This window comes from Coregonus lavaretus (genome assembly GCF_964263955.1).
Source record: "Coregonus lavaretus genome assembly, chromosome: 20".
In the NCBI taxonomy this organism is placed as follows: Eukaryota; Metazoa; Chordata; class Actinopteri; order Salmoniformes; family Salmonidae; genus Coregonus; species Coregonus lavaretus.
Window position 1 is genome coordinate 37,781,715 of NC_140007.1, and position 13,114 is coordinate 37,794,828.

At 48.0% G+C, this 13,114-nt stretch overlaps 1 pseudogene across 1 annotated transcript in view; it reads right to left on the bottom strand.

Annotated features, from left to right (window-relative positions):
* Positions 1–1,152: 1,152 nt before the first annotated feature.
* LOC311148216 (retinoic acid receptor gamma-A-like) overlaps positions 1,153–13,114 on the bottom strand; it is a 40,140-nt pseudogene continuing 28,178 nt past the window's right edge. Inside the window, exons 3-8 of the transcript XR_014615642.1 lie at positions 12,514–12,655; positions 7,526–7,689; positions 6,628–6,804; positions 6,060–6,264; positions 2,890–3,048; positions 1,153–2,579 (exon numbers count right to left, since the gene is read on the bottom strand). The product of XR_014615642.1 is annotated as a retinoic acid receptor gamma-A-like (transcript). The remainder of the gene's footprint in view (positions 2,580–2,889; positions 3,049–6,059; positions 6,265–6,627; positions 6,805–7,525; positions 7,690–12,513; positions 12,656–13,114) is intronic.

A 13,114-nucleotide genomic window follows, 5' to 3' on the forward strand; every position in this document is an offset into this window, starting at 1 on the left:
GTCACTCTCTACTGCTAGGAGGCAGTTGCGTTCATGTTCATATTGCTTCACAGAGAGACTGCATACAACCCTCTGTACTGTATATAGCCAGCCAGCTGCATTATGAACAGCTGGTTACATATTGACTGATACATTTTGGCAACAAAGACGATTGAGAAGAAATTAAATATGAGAACACAAAACGCTGAGAGAGAGTGAGAGAGAGTGAGAGAGAGAGAGAGAGAGAGAGAGAGAGAGAGAGAGAGAGAGAGAGAGAGAGAGAGAGAGAGAGAGAGAGAGAGAGAGAGAGAGAGAGAGAGAGAGAGAGAGAGAGAGAGAGAGAGAGAGAGAGAGAGAGAGAAAGAGAATATCATACAACCTTACAAAGACATGATGATATAATGGCTTTTAGATGAGAAGACAGTTGGTTTCTTGGATGCCAGCAGCACAGATCAGGCCTGGCAGGGCAGTGACAATGCTGCAGGCCAAATCTGGTCTGAGACAGGTGAGGCCTTTTCACACTAGTGAGCCGAGCCGAGCCAAACTGAGCTGTACAGAGCTGGCCTATTGGGACCGTGGAGTGAAGGACAATGTCAGCACAGTTTGGTGTGGGTTGGCATGACTGGCATCCAGGCCATTTGTAGCCTAGTCATCTATCTTCTATGTACACAGAGCTAGGGGTTAACTGGACAGATCCAACTGACTGAGTCAAAAATACACACATAAATATTGCCTGTTTCTAGCGCACCCGCTAGGGTTTGGTCCTTACAGAGAAGCCCTGAGAAGTCTGTTTCCATGTCGTTGTCCAAAACATCCTGGTTGCATGTGTGTGTGTGTTTGTGTGTGTGTGTGTGTTTGTGTGTACGCAAGAGTGTCTGCTTGTGCATGTCGTCAAATAGTTATTTCGTTTGACAGACATCTGATGATTTCTGTTGAGTTTTACAATTGTATTACTGCTGATAAGATGAGATTGGCAGTGATGGTACTGTCAATATTGGACAATAAAGCTGTATGTATTGTATTGTAATTGACTTTGCTAGCGGTGCCTGGTATAAAACAGGATATCAAAGTACTACATACACGGCCAAGTGTCAAACTCTGACCAAGCACCCGAACCAAGTTGGCACATCTGTTATAGGTCCGAGATTTAGTGTGTGTGTGTGTGCCTAATTTAGGAGTGAAGATTTGATGTGTGTGTGGGCACTTGTTGGTGTCTGGGGTCCCTGACTCTCTGTTTCCAAAAATGAGTTGCTAACTTTGGCACAAAGACACTATCCAATCGGCAGCATAGATTGTTGTGCTGAAAGAAAGCACATGGATTAATGCTAGTCCCCTGATAACAACACAAATCACAACTTGAGTCACTGTAACACAAGTTAACATTACTGAGTTGATTATCATTGACATCTACGGCGAGCAAAAGTGCCCGAAATATACCAGTGGCGCAGCTGGAAAGGAGATTCAGTTAGTGGTATGCCAGTTCTGATTCTGATTGCTCTCTCTCTCTGGATATCTCCGCTGGAAAACTCCTCAAACACAAAACCTCATCTAACAAAATCAAAACCAGGATAACAAACAAAGACTAATAATATAATGGTATATAGATATGTATGGACTTATTCATAAATTGAAAGAAAAAGAAAAATCAAGAAAATAAAACATGAAGAAATTTAACAATTCCCAAAAGCAAAAAAAAAAACGATTAGCATATTCAGTTTGGTTTCATCCTGTATTTTTCTTTTTGAGAAGTGTGCTTTGCTTTGCATTCGGATCTACTGTTCAGTTCATGCTGTCTGGTTTGGACATTCCTCTATATAGATACAAACAAGAAGATAGTAAAACATTTGACATTTGTTTCATCAAAGATAGTCAGTTATTCTTGTCATCTCCTCTCTTCTCTATATCACGAGTCACGAGTCCAGATGGTTGCATCATGTCGTTTCGCCATCTCCCATTTTATAATAGTCTCTCTGCATGTCACTTGTCAAGAACCTGTGAGTCAGGGAACCTGAGTTATAGAGGCTATACAGGCAGGCGTAAGGCTCTGCTGCCATGTCCTGCCCTGTCCTGCTTGGAGATACGGATGTGCATTAGGAAGATAGAGGGGATGTGGAGGTTAGGGAGGGCCAGCACTGGAAGGGGTAGGGTGTGTGTGTGTGTGTGTGTGTGATTACGTCAGTTTGTGTGTGTGTTTGAGTGTACAGTCTGCATGTCTGTGATCTTCTCTCCTCCTCACTGCGCCCTCCCGGCATGGTTCTTCCTAGCCCCTTCGCTGCTACCCTCCAGAGTCCAGGATTCCCCCTCACTGTCCGAGCCCCTGTCCCGATCCTCCTCCTCCCCATCATCATAGTCATCCTCATCTTCCTCCTCTGGGGAAGGCTCGCTGCCGTTCTCTGTCCCCCAGCAGTCCTCCTCGTCCTCGGCCTCAGTCTTCATTGTGGTGGGGGGCTTGGTGGAAGCTGGTGGAACGGGCGGTGGGGAGCTCTCTCCACTGCTCTCTGTCTGGTCCTCGAAAGCCTCTGGGTTCTCTAACATCTCCCTGATCAGAGGAGGCATGGGGCCTGGGATCTCCATCTTCAGAGTGATGGCTCTCTCTGCCCCTGTACAGACAGGACAAAAAGAAAAGAGAAACCATGGCATCATATCTGGAAAGTGATTCCTTTTGGCTCTGCCTCTCCTGTCTGTGCCCTTCCATTCTGTACCCTCTCCAATGCCTGTATCCCAATCTTATTCTAACTGTCCTGTCAGAAAAATAATAAAATACTGAGAGAGAAAAAAGTCTACAACCCACCCTTGAAGTTCCAGACAGTGTGGTCCAAATCTTAACATATCATCAATGTGTGCCAAGACAGTGTGTACAGGTGCACTAATGGAGGATACTCGACTCTAATCCACTGTACTAATACTGACCCTTGGTGCTGATGCCTCTGAGGTCAGTGATCTTCATCAGCATGCGGGGGAACATGTGGGGCTTGTTGGGGCGTCTGCGACGGGCGTAGATCTTCAGGGCCTCCAGGAGGGGCTCCTGCAGCTTGTCCACCTTCTGGGGCTCTTCCAGGTCCATACGGTCTGAGGGACGGATGGGGGAGAGGACAGAGTTAAATACACAATACATGATAAACAGGACTCATCCATCACACTAGGATTGATGTAATTGATGATTGATGTAATTGACGATTTGACAAAGTCAATAAAGTCAAATCAAATCTAATCTAATATTATTTGTCACATGCGCCGAATACAACAGCTGTAGACCTTACAGTGAAATGCTGACTTACAAGCCCTTAACCAACAATGCAGTTTTAAGAAAAATAAGTGCATGGGTCCTCAGTCAGGATGCTCTCGATGGTGCAGCTGTAGAACTTTTTGAGGATCTGAGGACCCATGCCAAATCCTTTCAGTTTCCTGAGTGGGAATAGGCTTTGTCGTGCCATCTTCACGACTGTCTTGGTGTGTTTGGACCATTATAGTTTTTTGGTGATGTTGACACCAAGGAACTTGAAGCTCTCAACCTGCTCCACTACAGCCCCGTCGATGAGAATGGGGGCTTGCTCGGTCCTCCTTTTCCTGTAGTCCAAAATCATCTCCTTTGTCTTGATCACGTTGAGGTAGAGGTTGTTACCCTGGCACCACACGAGTCGTGCCTGGCCATGCAGTCATGGGTGAACAGGGAGTACAGGAGGGGACTGAGGACACACCCCTGAGGGGCCCCCGTGTTGAGGTTCAATGTGGCAGCTGTGTTGTTACATTTGTTTTTTTTGGGTTTTTTTTTGTTACCTACCCTTACCACCTGGGGGCGGCCCATCAGGAAGTCCAGGATCCAGTTGCAGAGGGAGGTGTTTAGTCCCATGGTCCTTAGCTTAGTGATGAGCTTTGAGGGCACTATGGTGTTGAACGTTGAGCTGTAGTCAATTAATAGCATTCTCACGTAGGTGTTCCTTTTGTCCAGGTGGGAAAGGGCAGTGGAATGCAATAGAGATTGCATCATCTGTGGATCTGTTGGGGCAGTATGCAAATTGGAGTGGGTCTAGGGTTTCTGGGATAATGGTGTTGATGTGAGCCATGACCAGCCTTTCAAAGCACTTCATGGCTACAGACGTGAGTGCTACGGGTCTGTAGTCATTTAGGCAGGTTACCTTAGTGTTCTTGGGCACAGGGACAATGGTGGTCTACTTGAAACATGTTGGTATTACAGATTCAGTCAGGGGACACGTTGAAAATGTCAGTGAAGACACTTGCCAGTTGGTCAGCGCGTGCTCGGAGTACACGTCCTGGTAATACGTCTTGTGAATGTCAACCTGTTTAAAAGTCTTACTCACATCGGCTACGGAGAGCGTGATCACACAGTCGTCCAGAACAGCTGATGCTCTCATGCATGCTTCAGTTGCTTGCCTCAAAGTGAGCATAGAAGTAATTTAGCTCGTCTGGTAGGCTCGTGTCACTTGGCAGCTCGCAGCTGCGCTTCCCTTTGTAGTCTGTAATAGTTTGTGAGCCCTGCCACATCCGACGAGCGTCGGAGCCGGTGTAGTACGATTCAATCTTAGACCTGTATTGATGCTTTGCCTGTTTGATGGTTCGTTGGAGGGCATAGCAGGATTTCTTATAAGCGTCCGAGTTAGAATCCCGCTCCTTGAAAGCGGCAGCTCTACCCTGTAGCTCAATGCAGATGTTGCATGTAATCCATGGCTTCTGGTTGGGGTACGTACGGTCACTGTGGGGACGACATCATCGATGCACTTATTGATGAAGCCAGTGACTGATGTGGTGTACTCCTCAATGCCTTCGGAAAAATCCCGGAACATATTCCAGTCTGTGCTAGCAAAACAGTCCTGTAGCTTAGCATCTGCGTCATCTGACCACTTCTTTATTGACCGAGTCACTGGTGCTTCCTGCTTTAGTTTTTACTTGTAAGCAGGAATCAGGAGGATATAATTATGGTCAGATTTGCCAAATGGAGGGCAAGGGAGAGCTTTATACGCGTCTCTGTGTGTGGAGTAAAGGTGGTCTAGAGTTTTTCCCTCTGGTTGCACATTTAACATGCTGGTAGAAATGAGGTAGAACGGATTTAAGTTTCCCTGCATTAAAGTCCCCGGCCACTAGGAGCGCTGCCTCTGGATGAGTGTTTTCCTGTTTGCTTATGGCCTTATACAGCTCACTGAGTGCGGTATTAGTGCCAGCATCAGTTTGTGGAGGTAAATAGACAGCTATGAAAAATATAGATAAAGACTTTCTAGGTAAATAGTGTGGTCTACAGCTTATCATGAGATACTCTACCTCAGGCGAGCAAAACCTAGAGACTTCCTTAATATTAGATTTAGTGCACCAGCTGTTGTTTACAAATATACACAGACCACCACCCCTTGTCTTAACGGAGGCGGCTGTTCTATCTTGCCGATGCAGCGTAAACCCCGCCAGCTGTATGTTATCCATGTCGTCGTTCAGCCACGACCCGGTGAAACATAAGATATTACAGTTTTTAATGTCCCGTTGGTAGGATATTCGTGATCGTAGCTCGTCTATTTTGTTATCCAATGATTGTACGTTGGCTAATAGGACTGATGGTAGAGGCAGATTCTCCACTCGCCATCGGATCCTTACAAGGCACCCCGACCTACATCCCCTATTTCTCCATCTCTTTCTCCTGCGATTGACGGGGATTTGGGCCTTGTCGGGTGTCTGAAGTAAATTCTTCACGTCCGACTCGTTAAAGAAAAAATCTTCGTCCAGTACGAGTTCAGTAATCGCTCTCCTGATATCCAGAAGCTCTTTTCAGTCATAAGAGACAGTGGCAGAAACATTATGTACAAAATAAGTTACAAATAACGCGAAAAAACACACACAATAGCACAATTGGTTAGGAGCCCGTAAAATGGCAGCCATCTCCTCCGGCGCCATTAAATATAATAAAGTGTAAAGTATAGTGTAACCAAAGTATTTTACCTCCAGATTTCTACTGGTATTGTAACTGAGTGAGGATGTTATCCCGGCCGAACACCTCACAGACATGTAGCTCTGTATGTGCTCTTAACATTGTATTGACTAGCAGTAAAATCTTGTTAATCCCCTCAGGGATGCAGTACCTCCAGAGATGAGGGAGATGGCGCTGAGGAGGCCCGTTTCTGTGTCGTCCATCTCCAGAGGCAGCAGCTGGCCAGCAAAGGCAAACACCAGGTCTGTGAGCGGGCCGAAGCCTGCGTTGTGCATCTGGGTCCGGTTCAGGGTGAGCCCGTCTGAGAAGGTCATGGTGTCCTGCTCTGGGGTGTAGCGCGTGCAGATCCTCAACATCTAGGAGTGAGAGAGAGAGAGAGGGGGGGGGGGGGGGAAGTATACCATAAATAAAATGTATTGTATAAAATGTATAATAAAATGTATTATCTGCATACAACAGGAAGGCTGAGCCATGTAGTAGGCTATGTTCTATATCTATTGTCCATAAAACTATTAAACTTCGACATATGAAGTTATTCTTGCAATGCCACCTCTATCCACTGAGAGGCACTGTCCTCTTATCATTACATTTACACATGGCTTTCTGAGTACCAGAGAATAGATAATGGGGACCATCTCGACAGATCTCAACTATGACTGGCGGGACTTGGTTTGATAATACAGAGGGGGTTAAGGGGATCGGAAGAACCAGGTAAGTACCAGGATGTCCAGGCAGGCTGATTTGAGGAGGGTGATCTGGTCAGCGATGGTGAGGGTGGTGAAGCCTGGGAGGCGCTTGGCAAACTCCACGATCTTGATGATGCACTTGGTGGAGAGCTCACTGAACTTATCCCACAGCCCCAGGTCCAGCTGCACGCGGTGGTCTGAACTGGAGTTCTGGAGAACAGGAGAGATAAAGAGAGAGATATAATGAGCACGGTGGGGACACAGACAGGGTTAAAAGACAGGGTTCTTACTCAACTAGCTCTCAGTCTCACATCAGAATTAGACATCCATCCATGTTTGTCATACGAAAAATTTAGAAGTTGTTCCAAACGTCAAATTTTGAAGTGTTTAAGGTTAGGGTAAAGTTTAGGCATTAACTCCAAAATCTTAAGGTTAGGTATTAACTCAGAATGGTTAAGGTAAGGGTTACGGTTTGGGATAAGCTTAAAACAAAAATCTAAAAAACGACTTTCTATCGCTGGATTCAAACTTGCTTACACCCATCTGCCATCCCTGTCCACAATGTCCTAGCAAAACCCAAACCTACTTGAAGGTAACAGCGCTCACTGTTGCCCCTAGTGGCCAGTTTCCACGTCATCTCCCGACGTCCTCAGACATGGATGGACGTCGAATACTGACTTGTATCACGGGTGACCTGGCTGTCTTACTAGACATCAATCAGGTAGAAGATATTACTGGACATCATCCAACCAGGTAGAATGCTCTCACAGTCTTACTTTACACCAACCAATCACCTTACCCCTGCTCTCACACAGTGACCATTGGAGAAATAAGATTGACCCTAAACTGGCCTTTTGAGTTGGGAAGGTATACATGTTCATAGCGGATTTGTGTCAGTATGTTCAAACAGAAAAATGTGTGAGACTCTTACAGTGTGGTATTTGCCCAGCTGCAGCAGTGAGGGGAAGGTGTCTTTGTGGGCTTTGCTGACTTTGTTGACCAGCTCCTCCATTTCTCCACTCAGCTCATAACTCTCCGGCAACACCAACTCCTCCTTGACGTCTTTCTTCTTCTTGTTCCTGTCGTTACGCACCGCTGGGGGGTGGGGAGGTGGGGGGGAAGAGGAGGAAGAGGAAGAAGAGGAGGAGGAGGAGGAGGAGGAGAAGGAGGAGAAGGAGGAGAAGAACATACAACATGTGAGTGAGAATTTCAGTGACAACATGGATCAGTCATGATATGTAGGCCTAGCCACTGATGTTATTAAGCCATGTTATACAATACAGCTTATAACAGAACTTCATTAAACAAACTGATGACACTATCTCCCCATACACTGTTATCTCCCATTCTGTTCCTCCTCCTGTCCTGCTACCAGTACCTTTTCAGCCCTGTTTACAAACCACCTCAACCACTCCAGTAACCCTGCACATTCAATAAGGTACTGACAATTACCTGTATATACTTGCATTCTCGTGTTTCTTTAACTCACATCGTCGTTCTTGTGTGGTTTTTATTTTTATTTTTTATTATTATCTATATTATTATTATTATCACTGCGTTGTTGGGAAAGAGCTCTCAAGGTAAGAATTTCACTGTTCTGTTTTACACCTGTTGTATCCTGTGCACGTGGCGAATAAACGTTGAAACTTAAAACTTGAAACTTGAGTTGACCATTGAGTTGACCAGTAAGTACGGCCTCCCTCCCTCCCTCCCTCCTCCCATTATTTCCTTCCTCTCAGGATATCCAGTAATAGCAGAGGGACAATGTGATCCCGGTCCTAACACACATCCCACACAAACATTACACCCATTGTCACACTCTGGCTCCGGGACTTGTATTTGAGCCAGGGTGTATTCGTTTTGTGGGGGTTTGTTTTGGTTAGGTTGGGAATAGGGTGTGTTCATTTGGGTGTGTGTGGTTTTGGTTAGTTCTTGTGTAGTCATGTGACTCCCAATCGGAGGTAACGAGTGTCAGCTGTCGGCTCGTTATCTCTGATTGGGAGCCATATTTATCTGTATGTTTTCCTTTGGGTGTTGTGGGTTTTTGTTCCATGTTCTGTCAGTATTGCAGAGGACTTCACGAATCGTTCTTGTTTTGTTGTTTTGTTCCAGACTTTGAATTTATAAAGTCATGTTCGCTCAACGCGCTGCGCTTTGGTCTACTCATTTGGAAGACGGTCGTGACAGAAAAACCCACCATACCAAGACCAAGCAGCGTGTCCAGGAGCAGGCAGCCTGGACGTGGGAGCAGATCTTGGACGGGCAGGGGTCCTGGACCTGGGAGGAAATCCTGGCCGGGATGGATCGCCGGCCATGGAGTGAGACGGTGGAGGCGCGCCGTAGAGAGGAGCTACGGCGTGATCAGGGTCGTCGTCGGACGGTCGTGAGTCAACCCCAGAAAATTTTTAGGGGGGGGCACACGGCATGGACGACGGGGCTGACGGAGGAGAAAAGGGGGAGTATCCAGGAGGCCACCAGGCCAGGGGTACACCGCCCTGTACGTCCTGTGCGGATGCCTCACACAGAGTGTGTGAGGGTAGGCATTCAGCCAGGACGGGTGGTGGCCGCTGTTCACTCCAGGCCTCCTATCCGTCTCCACAGCCCGGTCCGGCCTGTTCCTGCCACCCGCACCAAGTCTACGGTGCGCGTCGCCAGCCCGGTCCGGCCTGTTCCTGCCACCCGCACCAAGTCTACGGTGCGCGTCGCCAGCCCGGTCCGGCCTGTTCCTGCCACCCGCACCAAGTCTACGGTGCGCGTCGCCAGCCCGGTCCGGCCTGTTCCTGCCACCCGCACCAAGTCTACGGTGCGCGTCGCCAGCCCGGTCCGGCCTGTTCCTGCCACCCGCACCAAGTCTACGGTGTGCGTCGCCAGCCCGGTCCGGCCTGTTCCTGCTCCACGCACTAGAACTACGGTGTGCGTCGCCAGCCCAGCCCGGCCTGTTGCTGCTCCCCGCACTAGCCCTGAGATGCGTGTCCTCAGCCCGGGACCACCAGTTCCGGCACCACGCACCAGGCCTATAGTGCGTCTCGGCCGGCCAGAGTCTGCCGTCTGCCCAACGGCGCCTGAACTGCCCGTCTGCCCAACGGCGCCTGAACTGCCCGTCTGCCCAACGGCGCTTGAACTGCCCGTCTGCCCAAAGGCGCCTGAACTGCCTGTCTGCCCAACGCCGTCTGAACTGTCCGTCTGCCAAGCGCTGCATGAACTGCCCGTCTGTACTGAGCCTGCAAAGCCGCCCGTCTGCCATGAGCCTTCAGAGCCGTCCGCCAGACCGGAGCCGCTAAAGCCTTCCGCCAGACAGGAGCCGCTAGAGCCTTCCGCCAGACAGGAGCAGCCAGAGCCTTCCGCCAGACAGGATCAGCCAGAGCCTTCCGCCAGACAGGATCAGCCAGAGCCTTCCGCCAGACAGGATCAGCCAGAGCCTTCCGCCAGACAGGATCAGCCAGAGCCTTCCGCCAGACAGGATCAGCCAGAGCCTTCCGCCAGACAGGATCAGCCAGAGCCGTCCGCCAGACAGGATCAGCCAGAGCCTTCCGCCAGCCATGAGCAGCCAGATCCGTCAGCCTGCCATGAGCAGCCAGATCCGTCAGCCAGCCATGAGCAGCCAGATCCGTCAGCCTGCCATGAGCAGCCAGATCCGTCAGCCAGCCATGAGCAGCCAGATCCGTCAGCCAGCCATGAGCAGCCAGATCCGTCAGCCAGCCATGAGCAGCCAGATCCGTCAGCCAGCCATGAGCCAGCCAGCCAGGATCTGCCATTCAGTCCGGTGCTGCCCCTTAGTCCGGTGCTGCCCCTTAGTCTGGTGCTGCCCCTTATCCTGGTGCTGCCCCTTAGTCCGGTGCTGACCCTTAGTCCGGTGCTGCCTCTTAGTCCGGTGCTGCCCCTTAATCCGGTGGGGGTAAGTTGGAGGGTGGTCAGTTGGAGGAGGCTACGGAAGCGGGTAGTGACTATGGTGGGGTGGGGACCACGACCAGAGCCAGAACCACCGCCGAAGAGGTATGCCCACCCAGCCCTCCCTTGGTTAGCCCTAGTTGAGGCGCGGTCGCAGTCCGCGCCTTTAGGGGGGGGTACTGTCACACTCTGGCTCCGGGACTTGTATTTGAGCCAGGGTGTATTCGTTTTGTGGGGGTTTGTTTTGGTTAGGTTGGGAATAGGGTGTGTTCATTTGGGTGTGTGTGGTTTTGGTTAGTTCTTGTGTAGTCATGTGACTCCCAATCGGAGGTAACGAGTGTCAGCTGTCGGCTCGTTATCTCTGATTGGGAGCCATATTTATCTGTATGTTTTCCTTTGGGTGTTGTGGGTTTTTGTTCCATGTTCTGTCAGTATTGCAGAGGACTTCACGAATCGTTCTTGTTTTGTTGTTTTGTTCCAGACTTTGAATTTATAAAGTCATGTTCGCTCAACGCGCTGCGCTTTGGTCTACTCATTTGGAAGACGGTCGTGACACCCATATACATATCCCATGGGCAAACCGCCTGCCACTCACTCACACACACTGCTACACACACACCCTCACATCACTTACAGTCCCTGAAAATGGAGCCCTGTGTGGCTGAAAGTGCTACTGCTATTGTCAGAAGTATCAGTTGGTGCCAACTCATTCACCACTGAGATGACAGTGAATGAAAGGTGGAAGGTGTTGGCAATGCGAGGGTGTGTTGAGAGTGAGATGACTGGTGAAACAGGAAGACAGAGGCTGTGTCCCAAATGGCACCCTATTCCCTACATAGTGCACTACTTTTGACCAAGGGCTATGGTGAAAAGTAGTGCACTATATAGGGAATAGGGTGCCATGTGGGACAGAGGCAGACTCATTTGGTAACATGATTAGTCATAAGGTTGGTCCTGTGCCCAGTCTATCCAAATCACTACCCTGCTGTGGTCACCAACCTTTTCTGAGTCAAGATCACTTTCTGAGTCAAAAGTTATCTTTAAACATGACTTAAAAACATAAGCCTATGCAACATTAACCAATTAAACACAGTTCTGTAGCAATGAGGTCTGTGCAGTAGGCTATAGGCCCAATACATTATCACTGCATATTGGCTATGCTTGAATTACCCTGCCAATGTTGTTAGTCTCAGACCATTTTGAAATTATATTTTTAAAATGTAGGTATATGATCACACTGGTAATAGATCATTTGTTGTATTACTTGTGAGGCACAGCTGAGTGAACATAATAATTTGCTTTTTAAATTTTTTATTACTAGACTGATGGCCTGCATCTGATGGTCAGTCTGAGGGTGTTTTCACAGTCCTCTTTAAAATAACCGATCTCAGTCCTCTTTAAAGTGAACTCCGGGGTAAAAAAAGCAAAATAACTCAGTTCTCTTTGTATTCACACTGCCCTTGCCTTTGAATGGGGACTCAAATCTTTTTTTTGATTCTCACCTAATATGTTGTCTTCTCACACTATTCCAACCCCCAATCGAATAAACAGTTTATGAAGTTCTCTTAGCCTACAGATCACATATTGCAATCAAATAATCAAAACTACATTCCACACATATTTTGGAACTTCTGTGCATTCTTGACAATCGCTTATCAATATGCACTTGATTTGCTCTCTGGGCCTGCCGGGTAGGCAGTTCAACCTTCAGACACATTATCGTTGTTTTTTTTTACAGAAATATTTGGTGATCAACTAAGAAATGCCTTGGAGATTGACCAGTCGATTGTGATCGACCGGTTGGTGACCACTGTCTTAGGTTAATTATTTAATATCAAACTTTGCCAACGACTATCTAATAGCATACTGAGTGCTTGCTTTATATTCTCAGAGTATGTGTATGTGTGTACTTCCGTCTGTGTGTGCATGCGTGTGCTTGCGTCCATGCTTCCGTATCACAGTGCCTGGATGTCCTAGGTCAGTAGAACCGTATCCCTCATCCCATCCCACAGCCCCTCTTACGTCTCTCACCTTCCTTGGACATGCCGACCTCGAAGCACTTCTGCAGTCGGCAGTACTGGCAGCGGTTTCTGGTCACCTTGTTGATCTGGCAGTTCTTGTCTCGGTGGCAGGTGTACACCATGTTCTTCTGGATACTGCGCCGGAAGAAACCCTGGAGACATGAACAGAGAGAGAGAGAGAGAGAGAGAGAGAGAGAGAGAATAAATAGAGCGAGAGAGAGATAGAGAGAGAGAGAGAGAGAGAGAGAGAGAGAGAAAATAAATAGAGCGAGAGAGAGATAGATAGATAGATAGATAGATAGAGAGAGAGAGAGAGAGAGAGAGAGAGAGAGAGAGAGAGAGAGAGAGAGAGAGAGAGAGAGAGAGAGAGAGAGAGAGAGAGAGAGAGAGAGAGAGAGATAGATAGATAGATAGATAGATAGATAGATAGATAGATAGATAGATAGATAGATAGATAGATAGATAGATAAAATAAATAGAGCGAGAGAGAGAGAGTACATTAGAAACTAGATATTATTTTGCTTGCTGCCTGCCAGGCTGTTATTTTGTCTTGTCAGTGTTGAGTTTGAGTGTTGTCTGTGTGTTTGTGGTGATGATGATGAAGATGAAGC